The sequence below is a fragment of the Spermophilus citellus genome (genome assembly GCF_964194105.1).
Source record: "Spermophilus citellus genome assembly, chromosome: 10".
Lineage (NCBI taxonomy): Eukaryota > Metazoa > Chordata > Mammalia > Rodentia > Sciuridae > Spermophilus > Spermophilus citellus.
Window position 1 is genome coordinate 85,525,705 of NC_138197.1, and position 10,021 is coordinate 85,535,725.

A 10,021-nucleotide genomic window follows, 5' to 3' on the forward strand; every position below is an offset into this window, starting at 1 on the left:
TTGGCAGGTGCTCTTCATAGTTTGTGGTTTGGGATTATAAGCTGTTTCCTTGTTTCATTCATGATGGGGAGATTTTCCCTTCTATTTTTGTTCATTTATTGTTTTCATTGGATATTTTGGGGGGAAGGAGTCTGTTGGCTTACATGGTTTTATTCTGCTGTCTTTAACAAGAAGGCTCATTTTTTTCAAAATAATTAGGGCTGCTTTTTAATTTTCGACTTCAAGAGAACCGGCAAGGAAGAACGTATCCTGTTCTAGCTAATTTTCAGTTGTGGAGGCTCCTGATCAAGAGGAGCTTCCCTGACAGCAGTTGTTTCTGTTCTAAGGACGATCTTCCCATGGCACAGGGAACCCTGCTTGGTTGGAGTTTTCACAGGGAGAGGTGGCCTAGCTCCCTGGGAGCTATCACCATAGATTGCCCATGCTGAGTGAATAGACCGCGAATTACACCAGCTGTAGACACACAGCACACGCAGGGAGAGCAGAGGCCTGTGCCCAAAGATGGAGAAGAGGTCTATTCCTGCAGAATCGCAGAAGCCTGCAGGAAAAGACAAAATGCAAGCTTCACAGTCCTCCTCCTGTCTACCTCTGGGATGATCCACAATCTTCTCCATCATTCAGATACCACCTGGGGAAGAAGAGGAGAGGATGATCCTCAGGGGGTAGAAATTAGACTGTGCTTGGGAAGGTCCCCTTTTTCACCCTGGAAAAGACCCTTACTTCCCAAGTTTCAGTTTCTTCCCACTATCTGTAGGATGGAGAACATCAGAGCAAGATTATATCAGTTATAGAAAATAATTAGCTACTGTCTTCTTACACCGAAGGCTTAAGGTGTGAATCTTGACACACACCCCCCCCCCAGCATCTGCTATTTTAGTTCCACCTTTCAACAAGAGATAAAACAGCACCGGACAGGGAGTGGTTTTAGTTTATTCCTGGTTCGGCCACTAACTTGCTGTGTGATGATGGCTACAGCACTTACTTAGTCTTCAAGTTTTAAATTTCATCAGCTCTAAAAATTAAGGGCTGGACCAGATCAGTGATTTTCAAATGTTCTTTTTATTTTGCTTTTGTTGTTTTTGGCTAGAGAGCCCTTTTGTGAAACAAAACCTTACTTAGATGGCCAATATATTAAAACAGATACAGTTGGAGTTTCCTCTGGCAAAATGCAGAGGAAGTGTCTGGGACCACTTGCATTAGCAGGACCCGGGACTCCCCCAGGAGTAAGTCACCTCCACAGAGCCCTTCCTGGGCGTTTGTGTTAAAAAGACTTCGATCAATCTGGCTCTTTTTTATTCTAATCTTCAACAACTCATTATCCCAAGGCCAGAGGAGCTGGGTAGTAGCATGAAATAATTTGTTACAGGGTCCTGGGATATTTGAGGAGACTGGTGCTAAGGCCATGATCTTAATGTTAAAACTATATGTATATATTTCCAGAGCTTCATGGTGATTGAAACTTTCCTCATTTACAACAGCAACAACGAACTTGAAAACAACAACCATCAGTTTGAAAACATCACTTGGAAACAAAAACCATTTCGGTAACCATCAACTAGAAGTTGGGTCACCATCACGTTATGACTAACAGAATCATATGCTGGGCTCAGCCACAATGGAGTATGCCCAGTGCTCTGTAGGTCACCTAAGTAGTCCCCAAACACCCCCCAAGATGTGTGTGTGTTCCATGTTTGACAGAAAAGGATACTATAACTGGTTAAGGAGCTTGCTGCATTATCATGAACTATTACAGAGAATCATGAATTATTTTTAAACATTTACTGTCATAAAGAAGATATTCGAATTTACAATCAGTTAACCAAAGCCATGGAAACTTATCCCACAGAACTTACCATACACTCGGGACATTTTTGTACATAAAATGGGCAAGGAAAATGCTAGGGGTAAACAATCTGAATTTTAAAAGCAGATCAAAAGTCTTGCAGCAGTGAGAAAAGTCTGAGGGTGCTTCAGTGGGGTTTACCAAAAGAGCAGACATCTTCCCCTACCACTTCATGGACTCATATTTTAAGAAGTGCAGCCATTCCAGTCCATGCAGAAAAATACTCTCAAAGGAATATTTACAATGTGGATCTTATATTAAACATTTGGTTTTATATGCTTAAATATTTATAAAAGCATATGTGGAATAAATTTTAGTCCGCAAACTGAAGTGTGTAAAACATATCAATTTCCTTATTTTTAAAAATCCACTTAATTTTCTGACTCTCAATTCCACTCTTCCTCTAAGATGGCAAAAATGCCTACCTCTTCCTTGGTAGGGTCCCCCTCTCCTTCCCAGACCCCAAAGGTGCACTGAGAAAGAGGACAATAGAGGAAGAACTCTAATTTCTAATCTTTCAAGGTACTACCTGCTTCCTGCTGGGCTGTCCTGGATTTTGGTGGCCTGTTTGGCATCAGAGGACTTTGCAAGCATGCCTTCCGGGCAAACAAGCTGCCCTTTCTTCTGAGCAGTAGCTTCATGGACATGACACCTACCTGCATAGCCTCCTAGGGTCCCATGCTTAGAAGAACCCTGAGCTTGTTTTAATAATCTGTGTCTCAAAATTTGAACAAGAAGTTTCACAGTTTCATTTTGCACTAGGCCTTGCAAATTGATCCTGCCTGTAATCCCCACCTCCTTTGCTCACCTTCCTCAAGGGGTCTGCAGTTTTCCTCCTCTACCCCATTAGACAGAAGAGCGTCTACTCTTTGCCCTTCAGTGCCTTTGTTCCTCTTCCCTGGAGTTTAGAGCACTTAAGCATTTTTTTCTTGATAATGACTTTAGGCTTTTACAAAAGGCAGGAAGTACCACAAACCAGTTCAGGGGCTTCTGCCTTCCATCTTTCAAATATCTGAGTCAAGGAAGCATAAAAGGGACTGCTTTCTCCTTGAAATGGAAAAAGTAGAACCCAAAATGGGGAGAATACCTACACCTCAATATTCCACTAAATTATTATGCCACATAGATAGTTTTGTTTTGATTAACTTTTAAATCTTTACAATCAGTTCTGATGATTTTGTCCTTTGAAATGGGACTTGGAGAGCAGAACTTTGACACATATTGCTGCAGCTATACAAAGCAAGGGCACAAGAGACCTCAAATGGGTGTTGCGATGGTAGGGCAGCATACACATCACTGGGACTCTTAAAAGAGTAATTACCGGGCTGGGGATGTGGCTCAAGTGGTAGCGCGCTCGCCTGGCATGCGTGCAGCCCGGGTCCGATCCTCAGCACCACATACCAACAAAGATGTTGTGTCCGCCGAGAACTAAAAAAAAATAAATATTAAAAAAATTCTCTCTCTCTCTCTCTCTCTCTCTCTCTCTCTCTCTCTCTCTCCTCTCTCACTCTCTCTTTAAAAAAAAAAAAAAAGAGTAATTACCCCCAGAGCAGGAAGCACAAACTGGGACCATTCCAAGCAAACCCAGATATATGGTTACTCCAGCTATAAATGATGGAGTGAAGATTTGAACCTAGGTCCATGTGACATCCACTGTGTTGATATTAATTAGCATAATCTGTGACCAGCTCCACCAATTCACCTTGAATGCTTCATCCCCATCTATTCTGTTATGGTCCTGTTGACATGGCCTGAGAAAGGCTGGGTTCACAAATGGAGAACTGTACTCATGAGAAGCCCAAGAACTGCATTCCTTAGTTGCAATTGGCCAGTGCTCCAGGCATGAATGAGGGAAGTTTCATCTTCAATATTTACTGAAAACAGACACTGAAGTTTGAGAAGCAAATGTAAAGTGCTCATTCCAAAAGCCTTTTTATATACATGTTAAATCAGTTTGTGGGAAAGAGACCACAGAGATTGTTTAAACATTCATACTGATGACACAACTGTTCTCAAATATGCAGTTCCTTGTAGTTATATGTGGAATTAATTGCATATGGAGGAAGTCATCTTTTGAAACTGGATTTAAAGGAAATAGTTCATAACTCAGTGATATCAACATGCGCACCACTGTGCCTGGGACTTGGTTCGCTGCATTTTCCTTATCTGAGCTGCTGTCTGAAGACGTTGTTTTCTCTCTTGAGGCGTCAGCTATGTAGTTCGGCATAAAGAATCCTGGGGGCAGAATGGAAAGGATGTCCCTTAAACACCCCTGGAGCTGCTGGAGTCTCTTCCTGACCCTGGATTCTGGAATTCAGCTTACTTCTCTGGGTCCACTCTCAGTGGAGAACTTCAGAAGGCTGGTCCTACTCTACCCTTGAATTCCATCAGAGTAATTCAGCAAGTCATCTGGAAGCAGGATTTCTTCCCTCACCACACAGTACATTCCAATATTCATCCTTAACTAAATTACCCAAAATGCTTTGCAGAATCTCTTGTCAACCACAAAGCAGTTAGATAGCTAAGTTTAGAGAGAAACAACCCCTTATCTATTGCATGCTAAGAGAAATCAGCAGCATTTCCTAGAGATGGTCTCAGCCCTGCTCTGAGGCTCCAGTTCCTCTAAGATACCATCAGCCCTTAACCAAAGCTACATAAACTGGTGGGCCTCCCCCATATGTCTTACTCATGGCGGTAATCACACTTTCAGTACATCTGTTGTTTTTAAATTTCCAGTCCCATTAATTCTGCACCCCCCCTTTTTAAAGATATGAAGAGTTGAGACTACCCATATTCACTTTGAAGTACCCTCACTTAAATGAGAGATTTGGGGGGAAAAATTGAGACATGAGGTAATCCTGAAAATATGAATAAAAGAATATAAATATTTCCCCAGCCTCTCTCGTCTTCATTAAAATACACAAGAGGAAGAAACGGGTTTGCCCTTCTATATTTAATTTGGACTCTAACCTCTTTGAAAACTTCAGCAGTATGATTAATTTTAGCTTATCTTATGGAATGTCTCTCCACCTATAAATAAGTCTATTCATCTTCAGGAGAGCATAAATATGCCTCCTGTTTTACAGCTATTTTTAATATCTCTTACATATAATTGTAATGGGATCTATTTCCAGGACAATAGCTCGGTATCAGTTACATTTCCTTGTGCTCTATTAGTTCCATGGTTGGAAAAGTTAAACATCCTTGGATGGATATAAATACAATGTTAAGACAGAGTACCATGAATAATTCAAAGAGAAAAGATAACCTGATATTGGATCTAACAAGTCTCAAAAGAACAAGTAAGGAGAAGGGGCAAGCAAGGAGGAGGAAGAGACAGAAAATGGGGGAAGAAGAGGAAGAGGAGGAGGGGGAGAAGGAGGAGAAGGTAAAAGCAAGAGTTGAGAAATTTTAATTTCAGGTAAAGATGTAGAAAATTTTATTTTTTTAGTGTTTTTCTATGTTGTCCCATGTAATGTTGGAAATTTGTGGAACAGCAGAAAGGGGACAGGACGGGCCTCAGAAAATCATGTTTTATACCTTCCTTAGCAAAGTATTTGATTCTCCATTTTTCAGAGTCCCCAAGCTCATGTGACATCCATGTGTCCACACGGGCAATTGCATGTCTTGTCTGTGCAGAAACACAATAGAGCATTGCATTGTTAGGTGCTTTGAAGCTGATCATGTTCAAAATTACTTTCAAATAATCAATCATACTTATATGGTAATATATGCTTCAAATTGGTGATAAAAGCAACCAGTTAGATGGGAGATGATGTACTCACCTCTTGAAAATCATATTGCTATAGAAAAAAAGTATATGGTATTTCTAGAGCTGTAGTTCATTTCTTATACTTGAACTCAAATCTTCAAATGAAAACTTACACATGAGGAATTACACGTGGGACTTACGCATGGGACATGAATTATCGACTTTCCCCTCTTGGTTGGCCCCATTGAAAGAATGGACTTTCCGCTGGAAGACAAAGAGCTTGCTTTTCTTGGGAGAAATATCTCTCCATTGATAAATAATGAGCAAATGCAGAACACTTAAGTACTGTTCTGCCAGTAGTGTGAACAGTGTCAGCACCAAACAGCTGGTCCTTGTCTGTTTTACAGGCAAAGAAAATGGGAACCCGGCATGCATCTGAGTTCCCAAGGATAGGGGGCTTCCAATTGCCAGGTGTGTACCCAGCAGAAGGCCCAATACTAGGTTGTTTTAAAAAAAAATCCCTACCCAGAAATGGTTAACAAAGCTGTGGAAGTACTAGGAAAGCAAGCCAAGGGCCACTATGTCCATTTCTGTAATATGATTACTTTCTGCAAGGCATCCTCGTATTTTCTCCAATTGGTAAGCAAATACCCAGGGAGCAAAATATAGTCACAAAAGACCCTAGAATGGTGGGCAGTTCAACTATGATTTCTACCGTTAATTAAATCAACCTAATTATTTCAACAATCATATGTGCATTCTGAGGAACGAAGGATGTAGAAGGCAAGAGTGATGAGTGTACAATTCACAAATAGCTGTCACCTTTCACTCATTCGCTTCTACTTGCTGAATCCAGGAATCAGGATCATATATACTAACACACTTTGCAGGCAAAGCTTTCAGGTAGTTCCATATAATTGTTGTGTAGCAAAGTCTAAGCAACATATGTTGCTTTTGTCTAACCCAGGAAGGTGAACTGAAATGACAGTAATTTTCTGGATAATTCAATCCAAGGGAATAATGCCCTGGAGTCACTCGGTGACATTAAGGTTCTTGCAGTGTGTGCCTTAGAACAAAGTTACATGGGAGACCATGTTTGAACAATGTCCTTTAAGGAATTCAGTAACTAAACCCCACTGGATGGGAGCCAAGACAAGCCTGTTTAATGCCAAATTCCACTATAGTGGGTCATGTTATTGGATGGCTCAAATGAGTTTGGGCCAGGAAAAAGGGCCTCCTTTCCCTCCAAAGTTGATTTTTTTTTGTCTGAATTATCCAGATAATTGCTTCACTTTTTGACTTCTTTTGCCTGCATGGAGTAGAGAAGCAATTCTACTTACTTATTTCAGAAAGAACCACCTAACTCTATATAGTTATTTACTCTTTTATAAACGTACTCATCTGTTCATTGTGATTCATTCAGCAAACATTTACTGAACCAACAAAAAGAAAAATTATCCCTATGTATCATGCTATTTGTTTGAGAAACTAATCAACTGAAAACTCTTTCAAGTATCATGAAGCACCAGAAAAAAAAAGTGAAAAAATATTTGGAAAAGTTCCCTTGAAATGTCATATTTCTTTAAAGACAAAAGTTGAACTTGCAAAACAAGTGAGGCCTACACAGCACCTTTTACTTGAAAAGATTCTAGGGATTAAGATTTAGTCTTGGCAACATTAGTTCTAGGAAAGAAAGAAAGCTTAAAATAAAAAAGACTGGAGAAGTGGAAACCTGTATTTTGTAAGTTTTCCTCTATTGGATGAACATTTTGGTCCAGGCCACCATTTCTAACCTAACTCAATTCATTAGATCCATGTGTTGAGTCCTAAAATACCATGAAATGAAGCTTCATGGACAGTGCAGTCTTCATTCACCCAACACTCATTTCTATTTTCCCATCACCTCTCTCCAAATCTTAATTTGAAAGCAATTCTTAGGTGGAAATGTGTTATATATCCCTTTTCCTGCTAGGATATTGATCACTGATGTCTGGTCTCTTGCAATTAAAACCAATAACAAATGGATATTACCCAAGGTTAAACATGGTCTTCAGCAGCCTGGCAGTGGGGGGTGGAAGGAAAGTGATAGACAGTCATAGTCATAGGACAATACAGCTTGGAGGGTCAGCTGTTGTTTGCCTGGTTGTTACTGCTCTCAGGAGTGACCCCTACTCTTCAGAAGATGTCAAATAGAAGACAGATAATTATACAAATCTGTCCAAAAGTAGGTGGTTAAGAGATTCAAGCATCAGGTAAAGAGATGGATGGAGGAGAATCATGAATTCTTTCTTTTTTTTTTTTCAATTCATCCTGCTACATTTTCTTTAATTAAGTACAAAGACCTCTACTCTCTAGGCATATCACCTAGAGACCATTTATTTCACCCACTACTCTGTTTGGCAGCCAGTCTCTTATCTCTCTCTTCAGCAATGGTGAGTCGGATTCCTTTTACTTGGGGAAGAGAAATCCATGGTTTGTTGCCTTTGCCAATAACAAAAATGTTGGAGAGCCGGGTGGCAAAGCTGTTGCCATTGGCATTTTTCACATGAACCATGTCAAAAGAGCCAAGATGTCTCTCTCTGTTGGTAATCATACCAATTCTTCCCAAGTTAGTACCTCCGGTCACCATACACAGGTTACCAGTGTCAAACTTGATGAAATCAGTAATCTTGCCAGTCTCCAAATCAATCTGAATGGTACCATTCACCTTGATTAGGGAATCAGGGTATCGAATGGTTCCTGCATCATGAGTCACCAGATGAGGGATTCCTTTTGTGCCCACAAATATCTTTCTCACTTTTCACAACTTGTACTTGGCCTCCTCAGGTGTAATGCGATGAACAGCAAAACGACCCGTGGTGTCATAGATCAGACAGAAATTCTCTCCAGTCTTATCAATGCTGATGACATCCATAAAACTGGCGGGGTATGTTATATCGGTTCCGACTTTGCCATCAATCTTGATAAAGCACTGCATGCAAGTCTTTTTTACTTCATCTCCTGTCAGGGCATACTTAAGTCTGTTCCTTAGAAAAATGATGAGAGGAAGACATTCTTTCAGCTTGTGGGGACCAGTGGATGGACAAGGAGCAAACACACCAGTCAATTTATCCAGCATCCAATGCTTTGGAGCTGCTACCCGCTTCAGATGCTTCTTGGGGCCACGAGCCATGGCAGTTCTAGGCAAGGAAAGAGTGAATTCTTTCTTAATCTGATCATTATAGCTTTTCACTTTTTGTGCATGAGAGTGAATATAATATACAATACTCATATAGAAAAGTCCATAAATCGAACACCTGTGAAATCACCATGTGGGTCAAGAACAGAACAAAGCACTACACAAGTCTCTCCACAACCCTTACCTAGCACATGTCCATATCCTGATTTTTTTTTTTTGCAGTAAATGCTTATTTTCTTGATAGATCTGTGCCCCAAGCATGAATATCAATCAGGTATGATTGCTTGTTTGTTTATAATAATTTTTTAGTTGTAGATGGACACAATATCTTTATTTATTTTAATGTGGTGCTGAGGACCAAACCCTGTGCCTCACATGTGTGAGGCAAGTGCTCTACTAATGAGCCACAACCTCTGCCCGAATTTGTTTGTTTTAAATATTTTTTCATTTATACAGAATCATACACTTTAGTGCTTTGCTATATTTGTTCAATCTTACTTTTTTATTTTGGTACTGAGGATTGAACCCCGGGGCGCTTAACCACTGAGCCACACTCCCAGCCCTTTTTATATATTTTATTTGGAGACAGGGTCTCACTAAGTTTCTTAGGGCCTTACCAAGTGGCTGAGGCTGCCTTTGAACTTGTGAACTTCCTGCCTTAGCCTCCTGAGTCACTGGGATTACAAACATGCACCACACCCAGCTCAACCTTACATTTTTAAGATTGACCTTTCATTCATTTTTGCATCTGATGGATATGGGGTTTGATGAGTGAAGACAGGTAACTCCTGAGACCCCTCAACCTTGTACTTCATTGGTAGTTCAGTGGGACTAATTACTATGTGTCTAGGGTTCTGTTGCAAAGAATAGAATCCTCCTTAGCTAATTTTGGCACATAGGGATTGACCAGATTTTTACCACACAATCATTGAATGGACACATGAAATAGTATTTAGGGTGAGCTTTGGGTTACCTTCCTCTGCTCTCCCCAGCCACACACGTTCTGGGCACCAAGGGAGCTCCTGCCACTCAGCATTAGACTCCCTCCAGTCCCATCACCACCTTGCTACTGCCTTGATCATGAAGCCACTGTAATCAAATTCTCCCAATGAAGAAAGTACCATGATTACAAAGCCATTGCCACAGATTCCAGAACCATTCCATGTCTGATGCAAATGGCCTCAGAAAGAATGAATATCCTGTTGGGCTGCTCTGTGGAATATGTCTGTAATCATGGTGACTTGGGAGGTGGAAATAGGAGGATTGCAAGTTCAAGGCCAGTCTCAGC

At 40.7% G+C, this 10,021-nt stretch overlaps 1 pseudogene across 1 annotated transcript; it reads right to left on the reverse strand.

The window, feature by feature from the left end:
• Window positions 1-7,920: 7,920 nt before the first annotated feature.
• Window positions 7,921-8,731, reverse strand: LOC308658966 (small ribosomal subunit protein eS4-like; annotated as a pseudogene). The gene has a single exon. The product of its transcript is annotated as a small ribosomal subunit protein eS4-like (transcript).
• Window positions 8,732-10,021: the final 1,290 nt, after the last annotated feature.